Below are 19,389 nucleotides of genomic sequence, written 5' to 3'. Positions count from 1 at the left end.
CGAATCCAGAAATGCTGCATGCGCTGCGCTCTGCCATCCTCTGTGAAAACAGGACGATATGCCCCAGAACACACGCCAGAGGAAAGACCCAGGATACTTTCTGGGGCTCCACAAATTAAATTGGACACCACCCCTGGGAACCCCGCAGATTGGTCATTTTAGCCCCAACATGTTTCACTTGTTAATTTTTACAAATAAATGAGCAAAGCCAACAGCATTTTGTCAGTGATGATCATTACCAAGCTATTACCTGGTATGTTGATCTCTATTTTTCCTCGTGTGTGTACTGATGTCCAGGTCATATTTCTCCAAGAGCAGGTCTATTGAATGTTCTAGAAACTTTGGTCCCTTTAAACATTCCCAGGTAGAGGTGCCTCGTGATTCTGCCCTGTGTGAAGCTGTACTAGGTACACCCAACCCCCGACACCACCGGCCCGCCCCGCCCCACAAAAGCATTTTGAATACAATAAACTGGCTTATGAAAACCAAGTAGCTGAAGGCCTTTATTTAAGGTGTCACTCCCAACAGGAAAGTTTGGCAGTACCTGCAGTCTGTCTGGCGGACTGTCAGACCTTAGTCAGTGTGCAAACAACATCCACAGAGCCAGGCCTCGCCCAGTTCCAGAGACCGGGCTTGTTTGCACTTTTGACAGCATTTCTGCCTGGGCACAGACAGAAGGGAGGGAGTCAGGGACTCCTCGCTGGAGAGAAAAGTGTGCTAATTTTAAAAAGTGGGCACAGTGCTTTATATAAGGTGATGGGTCTCAAACTTTGGCTTGCACCAGAACCCCAGACAGGTTTGTTGAAACACACATTGCTCTTTCAGTAAGCCTGGGGCGGGACTCACCATTTGCATTTCTAACCTCTCCTCAGGTAATGCCCCTGCTGTGGTCCAGACCAGGATTTGAGAGGTTTAGAGTTACCCTAGGGCAGGGGTCGGCAAACTGCGGCTCCCGAGCCACATGTGGCTCTTTGGCCCCTTGAATGTGGCTCTTCCTAAGCCTTAATTAAGTTAATAACAATGTACCTACCTATATAGTTTAAGTTTAAAAAATTTGGCTCTCAAAAGAAATTTCAATCGTTGTGCTGGTGATATTAGGCTCTGTTGACTAATGAGTTGGCCGACCACTGCCCTAGGGTCTCCCTCCCTCCAACCCCAGGAGGTTGCCAGGCAGATGGAGGGATTCCTGTTTGCTCCAAGAGACCCAGAAAGCCCAGAGGAGGGGAAGGCATGTGTCCAATCCCACTCAGTTTTGCGGGTGTCTCCTTCCAACTCTGCACATACATTTTAGCCAGGGAGTTCCAGCAGCTCTGGCAAGAATGAAAACTCCTTAGGGAAAGGGCTCATAGGGACATTTTCTGTATCAAAAGCATCCCTGGTTTCTTAAAGATGGAACACAACAAAGAAGTCAGACTTTCTCGGTTGATCTCAGGTTCAACTACCCCTCATCGTCTTTGAAGAAGGGATCCATGAATGTATTTATTTATTGAATGTTTTCATGCCCAGAGTGTTTCTACACACATATCTTGTGAACCCCGCCCACATCCTGGAGTTTGGTATGCATACTCACCAGATTGAGCAGCACAGAGCTAAGAAGTGGGAGAACCACCTTTGGCCTTGGCTTCCTCCTCCTCTCCCTGTTTACGGAGGAGGTCTTAGCCTCCCTTATCAAGAAGAAAGACAAAGAGATAGTAGACTTCCAGGGCGTTTGTATGACTGACTGCAGAAATGATGAACATTTCCCTTTGCTGTTCTCCACAAAATGACCAACACATGGTCCAAAATGAACTGACAGTGAGTAAAACGCGATGCACTCCGAATTAAACAGCCTTCCCACAACACCACGGCATGAGGGTGTAAGCGAGTTGTGATAGGTATGGCTGCCCTCCATCCATTTTCCTCTGCCTTAATAAGAACACCGTCATTTCACTCTGACCATCAATATGCCCAGCTAAGAACAACATTTCTGCACTTCTCTAGTAGCTATGAGTGACCCTGTGAATAAATTCTAGCCAATAATATGTAAGGATGTGACTTCTAGGATGGCTCTTTTAAAGGGTGCCAAACAGTTGGTAAAGGCCCATTTGAGCCCATTCCCCCTTCTTCCTGCTTCCTGTCTGGAATGTAAATACAATGGCTGGAGCTCCAGCAGCCACCCTGTACCATTAAGTAACCTTAAGCAGGGAAGTTTTTATATATATATATATTAGAGGCCCAGTACACAAAAATTTGTGCACTGGTGTGGGAGGGGGGAGTAAGGGGGTGTCCCTCAGCCCCACTTGTGCCCTCTCACAGTCTAGGACCCCTCGGGAGATAACCACCTGCTGGCTTAGGCTGGCTCCCTGGGTGGCAGATGGCAGGCCTGATCCCTTGGTGCCTGCCCCGCCTCCCCGGGTCACGCACAGGGCAGGGCCGATCCAGGGGTTGGGGTGCAGCCCCGGGTTGGGTCGCACACAGGATGCCCAGGCGGGCCGGTGGATCGCTGCTGCCCTGCCGCCCTGGGTTAGGTCGCACACAGATGCTCGCTGCCCTGGGTCGCAGATAGCAGGCCCGGATGGCGGCAGAGCAGGTGGGATGGCGCTGTCCCGCCCTGTCTGCAGTATGCAAATTAGCCACCATCTTTGTTGGTAGTTAATTTGCATATTGCGCTGATTAGCCCATGGGAGGTGTAGCAAAGGTACAGTCAATTACCATGTTTGTCTATTATCAGATAGGATTTTATTGTTTTTTTACAGAGAGGAAGGGAGAGGGATAGAGAGTTAGAAACATCGATGAGAGAGAAACATCGATCAGCTGCCTCCTGCACACTCCCCACTGGGGATATGCCCGCAAACAGGGTACATGCCCTTGACTGGAATCGAACCTGGGACCCTTGAGTCCGCAGGCCAACACTCTATCCACTGAGCCAAACCAGCTAGGGCAGGGAAGTATTTTATTACACCATGGATCCACCATACCAGCCCTGGATTGCTTATCTCTGAACGTCTTTTACCAATGAGAGAAATAAACTATTTCTTTATTTACAACCTCACTAGGAAATAAATGCAATTCCTAAATGATACATCAATGGCTCTCAAATGCTAGCAAATTCCAGCATCATGTGAGGACCTTACTGAACATTTTCCTTCTTCTGGGTATGAAAAGGAGCCCAGAATTCTGCATTCTTTTTTTAATTTTTTAATTTTTATTTTTTTATAAGACACTGGGGGGTAGGGGAGGCCAGGGGATTGTCAAGGGCGGGGGGGGGGGGGGCGGGGAAAGGAGACATATGTAATACTCTTTGTAATACTTTAAGCAATAAAAAAAATGCATTCTTTTTTTTTAAAAAAATGTATTTTATTGATTTCAGAGAGGAAGGGAGAGGGAGAGAGAGTTAGAAACATCAATGATGAGAGAGAGTCATTGACTGGCTGCCTCCTGCACTCCCCCTACTGGGGAACGAGCCTGCAACCTGAGCATGTGCCCTTGACCAGAATCAAACCAGGGACCCTCTGATCCGCAGGCTGATGTTCTATCTACTGAGCCAAACCAGGTGGGGCCAGAATTCTGCATTCTTAATAACACCTCACGCCACACTAGGAGAAACACTGCTTGGAGGGGAAAGAAAACATGACTCCACAGGGTTTAAAGGTAGAACTCCTGGAGTGTAATCCCCAGCACAGGCTGGCACATTTAGAAGGTTTCAAAAGAGCCCATCTTAACCCAGACACCAACTAGAGCAGTGGTTCTCAACCTTGGCTGCACATTAGAATCACCTGGGAATCTTTTTAAAATCCTGATTTCTGGGCCTCATCCTCCAGAAATTCTATTTCTTTGTGACTAACGTTGTGGCCTCACCCCACAACAAAGAAACAGAATTTCCGGAGGATGAGGCCCAGAAATCAGGATTTTAAAAAGATTCCCAGGTGATTCTAATGTGCAGCCAAGGTGGAGAACCACTGCACTAGAAGATGGGCCTTTATTTCACAGTCTCCCTCTCCTGCATTTTGAGAAGTTTGGATACTCGGTTAATCTACTTCAATTAGGGGAGGCAATATCTAGAATTCGCCTGAGCTCTCAGGAGGCAGGTGCTGCAGAGGAAGGAGAGACGCTGCCTGAGTTTGCAGCACGTGGTGGTTTTTATGAAATGTGCATATTGGCTCCCAAATGGGGCCTGGAGAACAATCAGGCAGCACTGCAGCGATGAGCCGTGGTGATGGGCTGCTCGGGGGGCCCGTCTGCTCATTTTGCCCCACTTGCCAGACTTCCACTCCCCAAGCAACAGGAGAAAAGTGCTACTCAGTGGCATCTAAGCCGTAAAATCCTACCAAGTTTGGCTCCTTTCTGTTTCTCCAGGAGACCCACATTATAATTGTAATGGGTTTACTCAGGAAGTAATTTAGGATATAACAGTCTAAAATCTAGTGCCTCAACAATGTCTCCATCATGCTTAAACTCCCATAGGATTAGGAGAGAGAATCAGAAAGAAAAACTCATTTGGGGTGTTTTCAAAGAGGAGTGTTTCAAACACTCCCCACACCCATGCACATACTTTTTTTGCTTGCATCCGACGACTAATTCAACAGAAAACTGTTAGATGTGGGTTCAAAATATATATCCAGATTCCAGTCACTGCCCTGCCACTTCACAACCCATCTACCCATGACTAAGTGCTCGCGTTGCCATGGCTGCTCTGGATGTTGGCTTTCACCTTTGTGTCCCATAGCTGACTCTATATGCAGCAGCAAGAACAAGAACAACCCTATTAGACTACAACCCAAGTCATGTTGCTGTTCTCAAAACCCTTGATGACTTCCCATCCTCCTCTGATTCAAAGCCAAAGTCCTTCCCATGATCTCGCTCCCTTAAAACCTGGCTGACCATATCACCTTCTATCATCCTCTGGTCCAGTTCTGCTGACAATGGGCTCGCTACTGTCCTCTCACATCAGAGCCTTTGCACTAACATTCCCTTTGCTGGGAACATTCTTCCCAGATATTTACGTGATACCCATGGTCACTGCGTCGAATCTTTGCTCAAAGGCCACCTTATCAGAGAGGTCTTCCCTAACTAATAAATTACAGCCATCTCTTACTCTCTAGACCTGCGCTTCTCAACCAGGGGCTACTGCTGACCCCCAAGGATATTTGAAAATGTATGAAGACATTTTTGGTTGTCACAACCGTGTGTGTGTGTGTGTGTGTGTGTGTGTGTGTGTGTGTGTCTGCTACTGGCATGTGGTGGGTCAAGGCCAAGGATGCTGTTAAACCTCCTACAATGCATAGTACAGCTCCCACAGTAAAGAGTGATCTGGACCAAAGTATCAATAGTGCTGATAAACCCTTAACCTGCTTTTCTTCAAAGCACTTAAGCAGTTGCTGATGCATAATCTACTTGTTGAATGTCTCTTTCTTCTTTCTAGAATGTGGACGCCTGGGACTTTGTTCACCATATACTCCCAGAAGCGGGTCTCGCATGTAGTAGGTGCTCAACAGATGCTTGTTGAATGAATGCACACTGTATTCAAATCTCATCTTTCCCACTTTCTGGTTTAACAAGGGATTTGGACAGGGACATGAAGCAAGAGAATACACAGGTGAGGTGTCAGGAGGAAATGAAGTAAAACTCATGGAATGTCCCTTTCAGACCATCAAAGCACTTGCTTTTTCACCAAAGATTACTGGCGTGGGGGTGGATGGAGAAGATTCTAAGAGAAGGATGAATGGACTGAATAACTGACAATATAGTTTCTTTAAGAGGAAGGGACACAAACAACACTCATTTGGTCCTGTCAGTATGGCCAGTGGTTGAGTGTTGACCAATGCACCAAGAGGTCACCAGTTCAATTTCTGGTTAGGGCACATGCCAGGTTGCGGGCTCACTCCTCAGTAAGGGGCATGCAGGAGGCAGCTGATCGATGTTGAGTCTCTTTCATCGATGTTTCTCTCTCTCTCTCTCCTGTTCCTTACACGTGCTCTCTTTCTCACATGCTGACTCTCTCCAAACCTTTCAGTTTTTAAAATTTTCATTTAGCCCTAACCGGTTTGGCTCAGTGGATAGAGCGTCGGCTTGCGGACTCAAGGGTCCCAGGTTCGATTCCAGTCAAGGGCATGTACCTTGGTTGCGGGCACATCCCCAGTGGGGAGTGTGCAGGAGGCAGCTGATCAATGTTTCTCTTTCATTGATGTTTCTAACTCTCTATTCCTCTCCCTTCCTCTCTCTAAAAAATCAATAAAATATATTTAAAAAAATTAAAAAAATAAAATTTTCATTTAGAATATTAAAGCTCAAAGTTTAGTTAGAATGTATTTTCCATTAGTTTGGAGCATTATTTGACAGCTATATATTTTATGCTGGCTTACAGAAAAGGCCCCAGAAATGGAAGATAGTGGAGTTTAAATATTTTTCTTTTAATTTATTTCTTTTAATCAATTACACAAAGACTCCCCATCCCAATTTTACCAAAACATTCTTTGCAGAATGTCTGTATACTCACATATATGTCCTGCTAAAAATTCCCCAACAGTTGCTTACTCTTTTTGGTAACAGTTTCAATATTGTCATTAGGTAAAATACACACACACGTATGAAAAAAGCAGGATGGCAATTTCCTACATTGGTTAATGTTTGGAGCCTGGAGTCACACTGTTTGGGGCTGAACACTGAATGGAACACTTACCATCTGCCCATAGTTGGGCAAGTTACTTTACCTCTTATAGAGTCAATATCTCCATCTGTAAATGGGGATAATAATACAGGGGTGGGCAAAAGTAGATTTACAGTTGTGAGTATGCAAAACACAGTTTATTCTTGTAAGCTAATATAATCATAACTTGCATGTCTTTTTCCATATGCCTACTTTTGCCAACCCCTATATGTACCTTGAAGCAATGCTAAGGCTCAGATGGCATCATGTAACTAGTACAGAGACAGGCACACAGTAAAGTCTCTGTATTTCTTTGCTTTCAAGCATTCTAATGTATAATCATAAATGCCTATGTCATGGACTGAATTGTGTCCTCCTCTACTGAAAATTCGTACGTTAAAGCACTAACCCCCAATGTCATTGTATTTGGAGATAGAGACTTCTAGAAAGTAATTAAAGCTAAATGAGATGGTAAGGGTGGGGTTATAATTAGAAAGGACTAAACTCCTTGCAAGAAGAGGAAGAGACACCAGAAGTTCAATGCATAGTGAAGACACCGTAAGAAGGTGGCTGTCTGCAAGCCAAGAAGAGAGTCCTCACCAGAAACCAACCCTGCTGGCACCTCAATCTTGGACTTCCAGCCTCCAGGGCTATGAGGAAAGAAAAGTCTGTTGTTTAAGCCACCCAGTCTATGCTATTTTGTTACTGCAGCCAGAGCAGACTAAAGCAGTCTACTATATGCAAGGAACTGTTGAGTGCTTATGGGGAAAGGACCCACAAATGAATAAGAAACTACCCCTGGTTGAAGGGGTTTATATTTCAGTAGAGTGTATAAGACAAGTAGGCAAATGACTATAATGCAAAGTTAATGCAAAAGCCACTAGAGGCAGACAAAAATACTACAAGGTTCAAGAAACAATAAATTCCTAAATCTGTAGCATTTGCCAATTTCAATGGTGTAAATAATCTTATCATGGCTGATTTCAAGCTACCAACATGACGTCACTGGATGTGGGGGTGGGAAGAGATGCATAGTAGCATGGCACTACATAGTGGTTCCACCATAGGGATCGAACCGATGACATGACCTCAAGAGCATAGATAATAGTGAAACATGGGAAAGGAACTATAAAGTGGTGAGTTTTGATTATGTATTACCTTTGTTTTTAAATATAATTTAATTATAAGTTTATATAACTAAGCTTTAAAAATGGCTACATTTAACAACTGGCTGACAAAATTCCAAAAAACTGACCAAGTGGATCTTGTGATACTGTCTGAGCCAGTTCCAGCACATCACTGACAGAAACTTATAAAGTCAGTTTCTTTGGCAAACTCTCTTTACACAGGTAACAAGGGAAGAATAGAAGAGCTGTAAACACCTCAAGATTGTTGGCAAAGGGTATGATGACAACTATCTGTTGTCTACTCTGCCTCAGATGGTTCTTGCAAATAGAACTTCTTGTAAGGAAGCCAAGTTATCTACCTCAGCTGACATGTACTTCAAAATATTTAGTTTTCTGTCTCCTAGTCTTTTCCATATCCCCTCCCTCTTTCTCCTCAGAATTTTGCCCTTTCTTTAATTATTTTTTGTGTGTGGGGGGGGCATTAATCCTCACCCAAGGGTATTTTTTCCATTGCTTTTTCAGAGAGAGAGTAGAAAGGAGAAAGGGAGGAGAAGAGAGACACAGAGGAGAAAGACAAACATCAATGTGAGAGAGACACATCGATTGGTTACCTCCCGTATGTGCCCTGACCAGGGTCAAACCTGCAACCCAGGTACCCGCCCTTGACCAGGAATCGAACTTGAGACCCTTTGGTGCTCAGGCCAACGCTCTAACCACTGAGAAGCCCAAGCCAGGGCTGCCCTTTATTTATATATATTTTCCTTTCTTCCCTTCTTATTTCCTTTTAAATCCGTAGGTATGAAACAGACTGAAAAAAAACAAAACAAAACCACACACATTTAAAACATGTCTGTATTGGCTGATTTGTCTTCTATCAAAAAGGATGTGAGCGGAACATGCTGTAGGTCTCTATGAGGAAGAAAAACAACAACAAAACCCCCACCTCAAACCTAAATAAGTAAAACCTTTTCTTTAAGCTTGCATGTGATCAGCCAACTGCATTCTGGTAGGTGAGTGGTTCTCTATTTAAAAAATGAGAAAAAAAATCCTCCATTTCTGAAATATTTACTCAAACATCAATTATGTTAATATTTGCCTACCATGTAGGAAAAAGAAGCTGCATTTGATGTTTAATGTTTGAATTTTGACTATGCCAAATGCTAAGTCGGCAACGTTGGCTGAGTTACCTAACTTCTCTGGGCATCAGTGTCATCATCTCTAAGACTAGATAACTGCACTCATCTCACAGGACTGTGAAGGTCAAAGTGATGATAGAATGAAAACACACTGTTAACTGCAAAGCTGTGTATACTAGTAATGGTCATAGCAGTATTATTGCTGAAAGTAACAACACTGGAGATTAGAATGCATTGGGCTGCTAGCAATAATAATCTTAGTGGTCTAGAGCTGATACAGCATATTGTAAAAATCATCAAGTATCTGAGCTCTTTCCATTACTCTGTACCCCTACCCCAAGTGTTCGTGGCATCTATGTTCAAAAATCACAAGGTGGCTGCTGGAGCTCCAGCCATCATGTTCATGTTCCAGGCAAGAAGATGGGTAGGGCAAGGGGCAAAAGACCTATCTCCCAGTTGGATCAATAACAGTTAAAGAAATTTCCTGGAAGTACTATCCAACTTCTATTTATTAACACCTTGGCTAGACCCAGCTCCAAGAGAAGCTGGAAAATATAATCCTTAGTTGAGCATATTGCTGCCCAGAATAAAATCAGGTTTTATCTGTAAGAAAGGAGGAGACACTAGTATTGGGTGAACACCTAGCATTATGTGTCCCTAATAAATATCTGAGTTTTGGATTATCTCTTTCCTAAGTGAACTCCTTATGAATTTCCTGTGCTAAATCACTGTTTTTGATTTTATACTTTATATACAACATAAGTAGTCCATTTCCCCCCTCTATTATTAGTGAGTACAGACCCACAATGTCATGTAAACCCATTCTGAAGAAAGTTTAGAAAGCAGCAACAGAAGAAATCCTAGGACAAATTCAACTTTTTCACTGTCCAACGTGATGCATACTGACAGATATGCTATGATTCCGAGAAGAATTCTTTATTAAATAGGCCTTGCTGATCACAGGACATTGTGGGAAACCCATTTTAAAATACAGGCGATCTTTGTTCGGAATCAGTTCATTTAAGGCAGTTTCATTCTTTCACATAAAATAACTGAAGGTGAGAATCCATGGAAAAGTATGGAAACGAAGGAGCTCACTGATACTCTGAAGTAAGGATTTCTGGCCACTGTGGCCACTTTCAGCCTGGGTTACACTGCCTGCCCATTACGTTGCAAATGTATCAAGAATACAATCGCAAGAATTTAGTCTTCCTGTTCCGAGAAGCCAACAGATCAGTGCAGGTAAGACCTTGGTCTGCAGGTTCAATGTTAGATATGGCCATATAGCTCTGAAAATCCTATATTATGCGATTCCAGAGAAACAGATAGGAAGGTTTCTGTAGGATGCCACAGAAACAAACACCACCAAAATGCTACCAGCTTTGCACTACAGTTTGTTTTTTTAAAGGCAGGATAGTTTTTTAAAAATATATGTTTTTATCGATTTCAGAAAGGAAGAAAGGAGATAGAAACATCAATGATGAGAGAGAATCCTTGATGGCTGCCTCCTGCATGCTCCCTACTAGGGATCAGCTTGCAACCTAGGCAGGTGCCCTGACTGGAATCAAATCTGACCTGCTGGTTCATACAGAGGTCAATACTCTACCACTGAGCCACACCGGCAGGGCTACAGTTGTTTTTTAATTAAAAAATAATATTTTTTCTTATTGTGGTAAAACATATTTAAGATTTGCCACGTTAATCATTTCAAAGTGTGCAATTCAGTGGCATTAATTACATTCACAATGTTGTGCAACCATCACCACTCTCTATTTCCAACTTTTTCCATCACCCCAAACAGAAACTCTCTATTAAGCAGCAATTCCTCATTTCTCCTCCTCCCAGCCCCTGGGAATCTCTGATCTACTTCCTGTCCCTATAAATTAACTTAGTCAAGGTATTAGATCTAAGTGGAATCATACAAGTTTTTCCTTTGTTGTCAGCTTATTTCATTTAGCATAATGTTTTCAAGGCTCATTCGGCTGCATCTGTCAGTATTTCATGCCATTTAAAGCTGAATAATGTTCCACTGCATGCACAGACCACACTGTGCTTATCCATACATCTGATTATGGACACTTGGGTTGCTTTCACCTTTACTAATGTAATGCTTCAGTGAATACTGGTGTACAGGTATCTGAATCTTTGCTTCCGGTTCTTTTGGGTGTATACGTAGGAGCAGAATTGCTGGGTTATAAGGCAATTCTGTGTTTAACCTTTTGAGGAGCAAGCCACACTGTTTCCCACAGTGGTAACAGTGCATTCCCATCAACAATGTACATGTGTGAGGGGTCCAATGTCTTCACATCCTTGCCAATGCTTGTTATTTTCCATTAAAAAAATTATAACCATCCTAGTAGGCGTGAAGTGGTATCTCATTGTGGTTTTGATCTGTATTTCCCTAATGACTAGTGATGTTGAGCAACTTTTCATGTACTCATTGGCCATTTGCATATCTTCTTTGGAGAAATGTTTATTCAAGTCTTTTGCCCATTTAAAAATTGTGTTGGCTTTTATTCTGTTGTTGAGTTGTATCAGTTCTTTATATATTCTGTATATTAAACCCTTATCTACACCACAGTTTTATTTCTCACTCACACTATATCTCTGATAAGGGTAGGCAGAGAGTCAGGTGATGGAAACTCTACAATGCCGTTTCCATATCAGCAGAGAAAAGTAAGGCTGGAGCAGAACACTAGTAAAGAAACACTTTTATCTCGATGTGATGCATGTCTCTTCTGAGTACATTTCATTGGTTAAAGCAAGTCACATGGCCATGTCTAATGTGCATGGGGGTGAGAATGTCTAATCTCCCACTTGCCCCCTGTGCCTGGAAGAAGAGGGAGCCAATCATTTGTGAACAGCCCTACTTCTCACCACAGCAGGGAAAGAATGAAGTGATGTGTGAGCAAGAGGTTACCTTTTGTAAAGGGAAGTACAGCTGGTTCTTGTCATTCAGGGTGGATATGTTCTGCAAAGTCATGGTGAACACTGAATTAGTGACTACTAAGCCATTGACCTAAAGGACATATGGGAAGGGATTCCCACCAGCCTCTGCTCACAACATTTTTGTCAATGGATGGGTCCATATCCCTGTTTGATGTGCGTTTCTATTTAAGAACACCTTAATATATATTGTTGATTCGTTAACACTGAATTCACAGTCAACAGCACTACAACTCATGCTGACCAAAGACTGACTAATGTATTTTCTCTATAAGGCATCTCACAGGCTTCTTGCCTTAGGAACACAAGGCAACACTTCAGCACTAAGTTTGGGGACCATTTTAAAAGCACCCCCCCAAAAAAAGCACAAATGCAAAAAACATGGTACTACATAGGTGACAAAAGCACACTTGCTGATTGTATGAGAGATGGACCAAAAGTAGAACATCGCCTCGCTCCCCTCAGCTGGCAACATGCACACGGGGCCGTTCAAAGTCCCCCCTCCCCATACATACCTGGGAATGTATTTGAAAGTGCTGTGAATGCTGATTTTGGGGGTTACAAACAAATTTTGACAGATGGGTGAATGTGCTGATACTAGGATACTTGAAAAATGAGGACTGGCTAGGTTACAGTGTATTTCCCTGCTCGGGAGAAAGAGCCTGGGCCAGGACTTAAGTTTAGGTCTGATCTCAAAGCTCATGCTCTTTCCTGCTTCACTGCACCGTCTCCATAAACCAGTCACAGGATTACCTCTGCCCTGAGCATTCCATGAATCAATGGCCACTGCAGTCACAGTTTATTCTTCAAGCTTGTGATTCCTGTTAAAGCCTTGAATAATAAACAGGCTAGAGTGGCTATTAATCATGAAAGACACATGGACTAGTTGCAATTCCAAAGAAGGTGGAAATCGCCCGCCTTATATGGAAGCCTGTGCGCTTTGAATGTTCTGTGCATATGTTACATAGCAAGGGCCATGCGAGCTGGCTCACGTGGACAATTTCTCTTTCTCAGAGGTCCATGCAAGAGAAGTGAATGGGCTCAGGTTCACGCCTAAGAAAGGCCATGTGGTTCTTGAAGCGACTGCTTTAATTCCTGAGACTACGTTTTTATATCTTATTACTTTGTTTTATTCTATTTCGGGTATTGATTTATTTTGTGGTAAAATACACATAAGTGTAAATAAAATTTACCACTTTATTTTTAAATGGTACTGAGTACATTGGTGGGTGATCATCACCACCATCCACCTTCATCTTCCCAAAGGAAAACTCTATAGCCCTTGAGCACTAACTCCCCATCCCTTCTACCCTGTTCTCTTTCTGTCTCCGTGAATGTGACTAGCTGGGAGTGATTTTCATTACATGTTGGGACCAAATGTTCTCCTGCGGTAACACTTGTCTGAAACTATGGTGAAAATCAGTGGGAGAAAAATGAGTCAGACAATATACGTACACTTACATTTGAGTCCTTTCAAAAGCAACTTTCCTGAGACAATTAGGGAATGCTCTGGAGCAAACGAGAGGACCTGGGAACTCAGCCTTGGCCGTGTTTCCACGGAGAAGACCTGCGCAATAAATCGCCCCTGACAACGGGCAAGTTATCGCTCCTGCATTTTCAGCCTCGGGCATGCACTCAACATTTTACAGATCATACAATTCCCACTATGTAGCACCTCTTCCTAGCCCGTGACACAGTCATCTGACTGCTTTTGAAGTGGCCTGAGACGCGACCAAATGTATTAGTGAGTAATTGGCAGAGAAGAGAACTCAATATCAGCTGGGCTCAGACCAAATAGCAGGGCTGGGCAGGCCCTGTGCAGCACTGGCATTGCTGACGTCTGGTTTAAAACAACGCTTACCCACGTGCCATGGGTCGCATCGCAGATGCAGCAGATACCATCACGTGCTCAGCCAGAGACCGTGCCCAGCTCAGCAGCGCCGTCAGTCCTCCGGCCTCTGTGGGGTGGGCCTCTTTCCCTTCGCTGCCCTCCGCAGTCCTTACCCTCGTTTTACTTACTCCACCAAAAGCGCCTCTAAAACCTTTTTTGGAAATATGCAAGAGATCTGTACTTAATTAAAGGAATTACTATTCAATACCATAAAATGGTTTGTTTTAAGTGTATGCATATTAACTAATGGCTCACAAGCACATTTTAGATATTGAAAATAGAAGAAAAGAAAATGCATCTTTAAGCATCTTATGGAATCTCTGACCATACATACTTCGTTAGAGTATGTGTTGTAGGGTTGTTTTTGCATTGTACATGAATTCTTTTTTAATGTGACAATTAAACACATCATTAAAGGCATAGCCAAAGAAAAAAGGAAAAAAAAAGGAGAGAGTTTTAGTTTACATGTACATTTTTAGGAAATAGATATAAAAATGGAATGTTTCAGAATAATTTCTTATCTATGTTAAGTGAAGGATACAAAGACATGAAATTACCCTAAAATTATTACTATTGATATGATTTTGCTTTAAAGAGAAACTATTCAAAATTATATTTTACTTACGCCAGAGCAAATCTGAATTCAAAGTCAGGTAACATGGCTCAGAATTAGACTGAGCTGCAGGCTACTGAGGACGGGAGAGAAAATCTTTTGTAAGCAATCTAACAATTGGCACTAAAATCTAAGAAATGGTACACCACATCAGGTCCCTGTCATACTTAGAAGAAGACAGGAACAGCAAATAACTGGATGTTTGTAAAAAATGAATGAAGTGGGAAGGAAGGATTAGGCCCAGCAGTGTGGGGGCCCTGAGGCTGGAGGGGCCCTGGGGTATTTGAAGAGGGGCAGGGGTCAGTGTGGCTGGATACTAGGAACTGGGGGTCACCCACTATAAGAATAGAAACGTGTTCTAGAGCTTTCCAACAAGTAAAGGAAAATGAAGGAAACTCAGAAAACGTCACTAAAAAATAGCAGTCAAGAAAATAGAAAAAAGCAAAGGAGAAAAGATGGCAAACAATAAAACCAGAAAAAAAGTGGTAGTAATAATAATCGAAGTTATTATAATAAAAGTATATATATCTACTCATCAATTAAAAGATAAATGATCAACTTGGATTAAAAAAGAAAACAATATCCATCATATGCTGCTTACTTAAAGTAAATCTACAAGAAAAGGTTAAAATGAAGCAATAGAAAGCGTATCTTGCAGCTACTCACCAAGGGAAAGCTAGTGTGCACTGTTAATATTGTACAAACCAGAATTTAAGGAAATACAATTAGGAGAGATAAAAAGGGAAGCTATAATTGGTTAATAGATCCTTGGTCATTTCAAAAATTACCAGTGATACAACTTGTTCATTACTTCGTAATAGCCGCCAGTTCACTACTTATGTTCCTGGGAAATGTTATGAATACAGCTGTTCAGAAACTTTTTAAGAACCATAAAAAAGATTTTCATGTTAAGTTAAATGTAAAAAAAAACAACCCATAAAAAACAAAACCCATAAGAAGGGATGTTGAAAAAATGAAAGGAAAACTCTAAAAATATATTGTAATCATACACTTAAAGACATCCATAAATAAAGCCTCAAAAATATACAAGGCAGAAACAGAAGGAGAAACAAATCTATAAACAATTAGAGATGTTAAGATGTGTCTCAGGTATTGAAAGATCAAAAGGACAAAAATTTTGAAGGCTCTAGAGCAGTTGTTCCCAGCGTGGGGCACACGCTCCACAAGGGAGCACTTTGATTTTTAAGGGGGGGGGGCAATTCGAGAATGAGTTATTAACAGTGATTTTTTTGCATTTCTTATGGTTCTAGGGGCCTCATATACAGTATATAAATATATATTGTGACATATTTATACATTTCAGTTCCCTATTATATGTTTTGAAACTTTGCTATTTTTTCGTATCACTTCAGATTTTATTTTTTAAACAATTTCTTAGTGATTTCTTCCTCAGTACTTCAACTGTCGTTCTTTTATTTTTCTCTTTCATGGATGCCATGTTCTTTGGAAGCTTGTTTAGACCAAGTTAATGGCCGTTTAGGCTTCCTCTCCGTGTATAGGAGTTCACTTTTTGAGTAATAAGAATTGTATGTCATCAGGATTTTAGAGATGCTTAGGTGGGGCGTGGCCAAAAAAAGGTTGAAAACCACTGCTCTAGAGACTGTGAATAGCAATTATTGTTCATGAACTCTATCACCTTTTCCCTAACAATGTGGGAACATTACCGTGTTTATTCTACTCTATACTGGGAAGAAAAGATTTCACAGCCTTATTTTCCAAACAGGGAACAGAGCTAGAAGGCGCCAAGACACTTGGTCAAGGCCGCTCAGATACACAGCTGTCTAAAGGGGCTTTCTGACTCATGCTCTTTCTGGACTTGGAAGCCCCCTTTCCTGTGATTCTCCAGACCCTGTTCTTGGGTATTTGCCTTGGATGGTCTAAGGCCGTGGTCGGCAAACTGCGGCGCGCGAGCCACATGCGGCTTTTTGGCCCCTTGAGTGTGGCTCTTCCACAAAATACCACGTGCAGGCGCGCATGTACAGTGTGATTGAAACTTCGTGGCCCATGCGCAGAAGTCGGTTTTCGGCCTGGGCGAGTCTATTTTGAAGAAGTACTGTTGATATTTGGCTCTGTTGACTAATGAGTTTGCCGACCATTGGTCTAAGGGGAATAACAGTGAAGTAAATTAACTCTGTTTCCTAAATTCTGGCTCTATGTGACAATGTTCAAGTCATATACCTTTTCTGAGACTGTTTTCTTAGATATCAAATACAAGGTTTAGGTTCAATAATTCCTACAGTCTTATTTCTATAGTTTCTCCCTCCTAATCTCTGAACAAGAGCTTCAGGCTTAGATCTCAGTTTTGTTTTCCCAGATGGGCCTTTCTAAGAAAAGTGTTTTTACACCAATTGGCTGTCCAATCGGTAATTATATCTAACTAGAGGCCTGGTGCACGAATCTATGCACCAGTGGGGTGCCTAGGCCTGGCCTGCAGGATCGAGCCAAAACAAGCTCTCTGACATCCCCCGAGGGGTCCCGGATTGTGAGAGGGTACAGGACAGGTCGAGGGGCCCCACCGGTGCACAATCGGGGCTGGGGAGGGACACAGGAGGTTGGCCACCCAGGGAGGGACTGGGAGAGCTCCAGGGCATGCCTGGAACATGTCATTCAGTCCCGATTGGCCAGACCCCAGCAGCAAGCTAACCTACTGGTCAGAGTGTCTGCCCCCTGGTGGTCAGTGCACATCATAGCGACTGGTCGGCTGTCTGCCCCCTGGTGGTCAGTGCACGTCATAGTGAGCAGTTGAGCGGCCTTAGCATGTCATTAGCATATTACACTTTGATTGGTTGAACGGCCGACTGGACAACTGGACACTTAGCATATTAGGCTTTTATTCTAAAGGACCAGAGGCCTGGTGCACAAAAATTTGTGCACTCGGGGGGGGGGGGGGGAGGGGGGTCCCTCAGCCTGGCCTGTGCCCTCTCGCAGTCTGGGACCCCTCAGGAGATAACGACCTGATGGCTTAGGCCCGCTCCCGGGTGGCAGAGGGCAGGCCCAATCCCTAGGTGCAGCCCCTGGTCGGGCTCAGAGCAGGGCCGATTGGGGAGTTGGGGCGCCGCCCCCTGTCATGCACAGAGCAGGGCAGATTGGGAGGTTGCGATGCCACCCTCAGTCACGCTCAGGGTAGGGCCGATTGGGGGGTTGGGGCACCGCCCCCTGTCACACTCAAGGCAGGGTCGATGGGGAGGTTGCGGCACCACCCCCGTCACGCACAGAGCAGGGCCCATCAGGGGGGTTGGGGCTCCGTACCCTGTCACTCACAGAGCAGGGCCCATCAGGGGGTTGAGGAGCTCCCCCCTGTCACTCACAGAGTAGGGGCGATAGGGGAGTTGTGGCACCGCCCCCTGTCACACACAGAGCAGGGCAGATCAGGGGGTTGGGACGCTGCCACTGTCACACTCAGGGCAGGGCCGATGGGGAGGTTATGGCTCTACCCCGTCACACACAGAGCAGGGCCCGTGGGGTGGGGGGGTAGGGGCACCACACCCTGTCACACACAGAGCCGCAGGGCGATCAGGGGGTTGGGGAGCTCCCCCTATCAGGCACAGAGCAGGGCCGATCAGGGGGTTGGGGCGCCTTCCCCTGTCAGGAACAGAGCAGGGCCGATAGAGAGGTTGTGGCCCCGCCCCCTGTCACACACAGAGCCGCAGGGCGGTCAGGGGGTTTGGGCGCTGCCCCCTGTTACGCTGATCCCAGTGCTGGGAGGCCTCGCGGCTCCGCTGATCCCGGTGCTGGGAGGCATATTACCCTTTTACTATATAGAATAGAGGCCTGGTGCATGGGTGGGGGCCGGCTGGTTTGCCCTGAAGGGTGTCCTGGATCAGGGTGGGGGTCCCCACTGGGGTGCCTGGCCAGCCTGGATGAGGGGATGATGGCTGTTTGCAGCTGGTCACACACCCTTCAGGGTGGGGGTCCCCACTGGGGTGCCTGGCCAGCCTAGGTGAGGGGATGATGACTGTTTGCAGCTGGTCACACACCCTTCAGGGTGGGGGTCCCCACTGGGGTGCCTTGCCAGTCTGGGTGAGGGGCTGAGGGCTGTTTTCAGGCTGGCGGGTGACGGAAGCTCCCAACCACTCCTTTTTTTCTTTTTTCTTTTTTTTTCATTCTGGGCCAGCTTTAGCTCTGAGGCTCCAGCTCTTAGGCCTCCGCTCCTGAAAGCAGGTATCTGGTTTGTTTCGGTTCTATAATCGAAACAATGTATAAAAATCCAGCTCTGAGACCCCGGCTCACTGAAAGCAGGTTTCTGGGGTTTTGTTTAGCTTCTATATTCGTTACAATGTTTCTTAAACTGCAAGCTCAGAGGCCGGCAAGGCAGGCGGGGAACGTTGGAGTCCTCCGTCACTGAAGCAAGCAAGCCTCATGTTAGTTTCAAGCTGCCTGGCTGCCAGCCACCATCTTGGCTGGCAGTTAATTTGCATATCTTGCTGATTAGCCAATGGGAAGGGTAGCGGTCGTAAGCCAATTACCATGTTTCTCTTTTATTAGATAGGATGTTTTTAACGAACAGGTTCTGTATTAGTTCCCCTGTAAGGGGAACCTTTGCATTACTATCTTTGTGCTATGGAAGAGAAAGAATGACTTCACCAGGTAAAACAAATTGCTCCAATCACACCCATGGCCAGAGTGTGGCAGACCTGCGTCTGGTCTCCAGTGGCCCGATAACACAGCAAGGCTTTTAATCACTATGCTTCGGAAAGACCACCACGGGCCGCATTTGAGCAGAGCTGTTTCTCATGTCCTACTCACCTCCCAGATGAATTCTTGCTTATCCACATTGGAATGGGGTCCAGGAGAGGATGGGTGCTTCAAAACCATGCACACCCTGCCAGTGTTTCTCAGTGGTTAGAGTGTTGGCCAGTCCACCAAAGGGTCTTGGGTTCAATTCCCGGTCAAGGGCATGCACCTCAATTGCAGATTCGATCCCCAGTTCCAAATGGGGTGCTTACGGGACACAACCAACCACTGTGTCTCTCTCACATCAGTGTTTCTCTGTCTGTCTCTCCTATCATTTTCCCCAACTCCTCCCTTTC

The 19,389-nt window shown here is 44.5% G+C and overlaps 1 protein-coding gene across 3 annotated transcripts in view; it reads right to left on the bottom strand.

Moving 5' to 3' along the window:
- Positions 1 to 19,389, bottom strand: part of PRICKLE2 (prickle planar cell polarity protein 2) — a 327,112-nt gene that overhangs the window by 59,857 nt on the left and 247,866 nt on the right. The gene's annotated exons all lie outside the window — the stretch shown is intronic.

Source organism: Myotis daubentonii, chromosome 14 (genome assembly GCF_963259705.1).
Source record: "Myotis daubentonii chromosome 14, mMyoDau2.1, whole genome shotgun sequence".
In the NCBI taxonomy this organism is placed as follows: domain Eukaryota; kingdom Metazoa; phylum Chordata; class Mammalia; order Chiroptera; family Vespertilionidae; genus Myotis; species Myotis daubentonii.
Note: the sequence above shows the minus strand (reverse complement) of the source record. Positions and strands in the feature narration are given on the sequence as shown.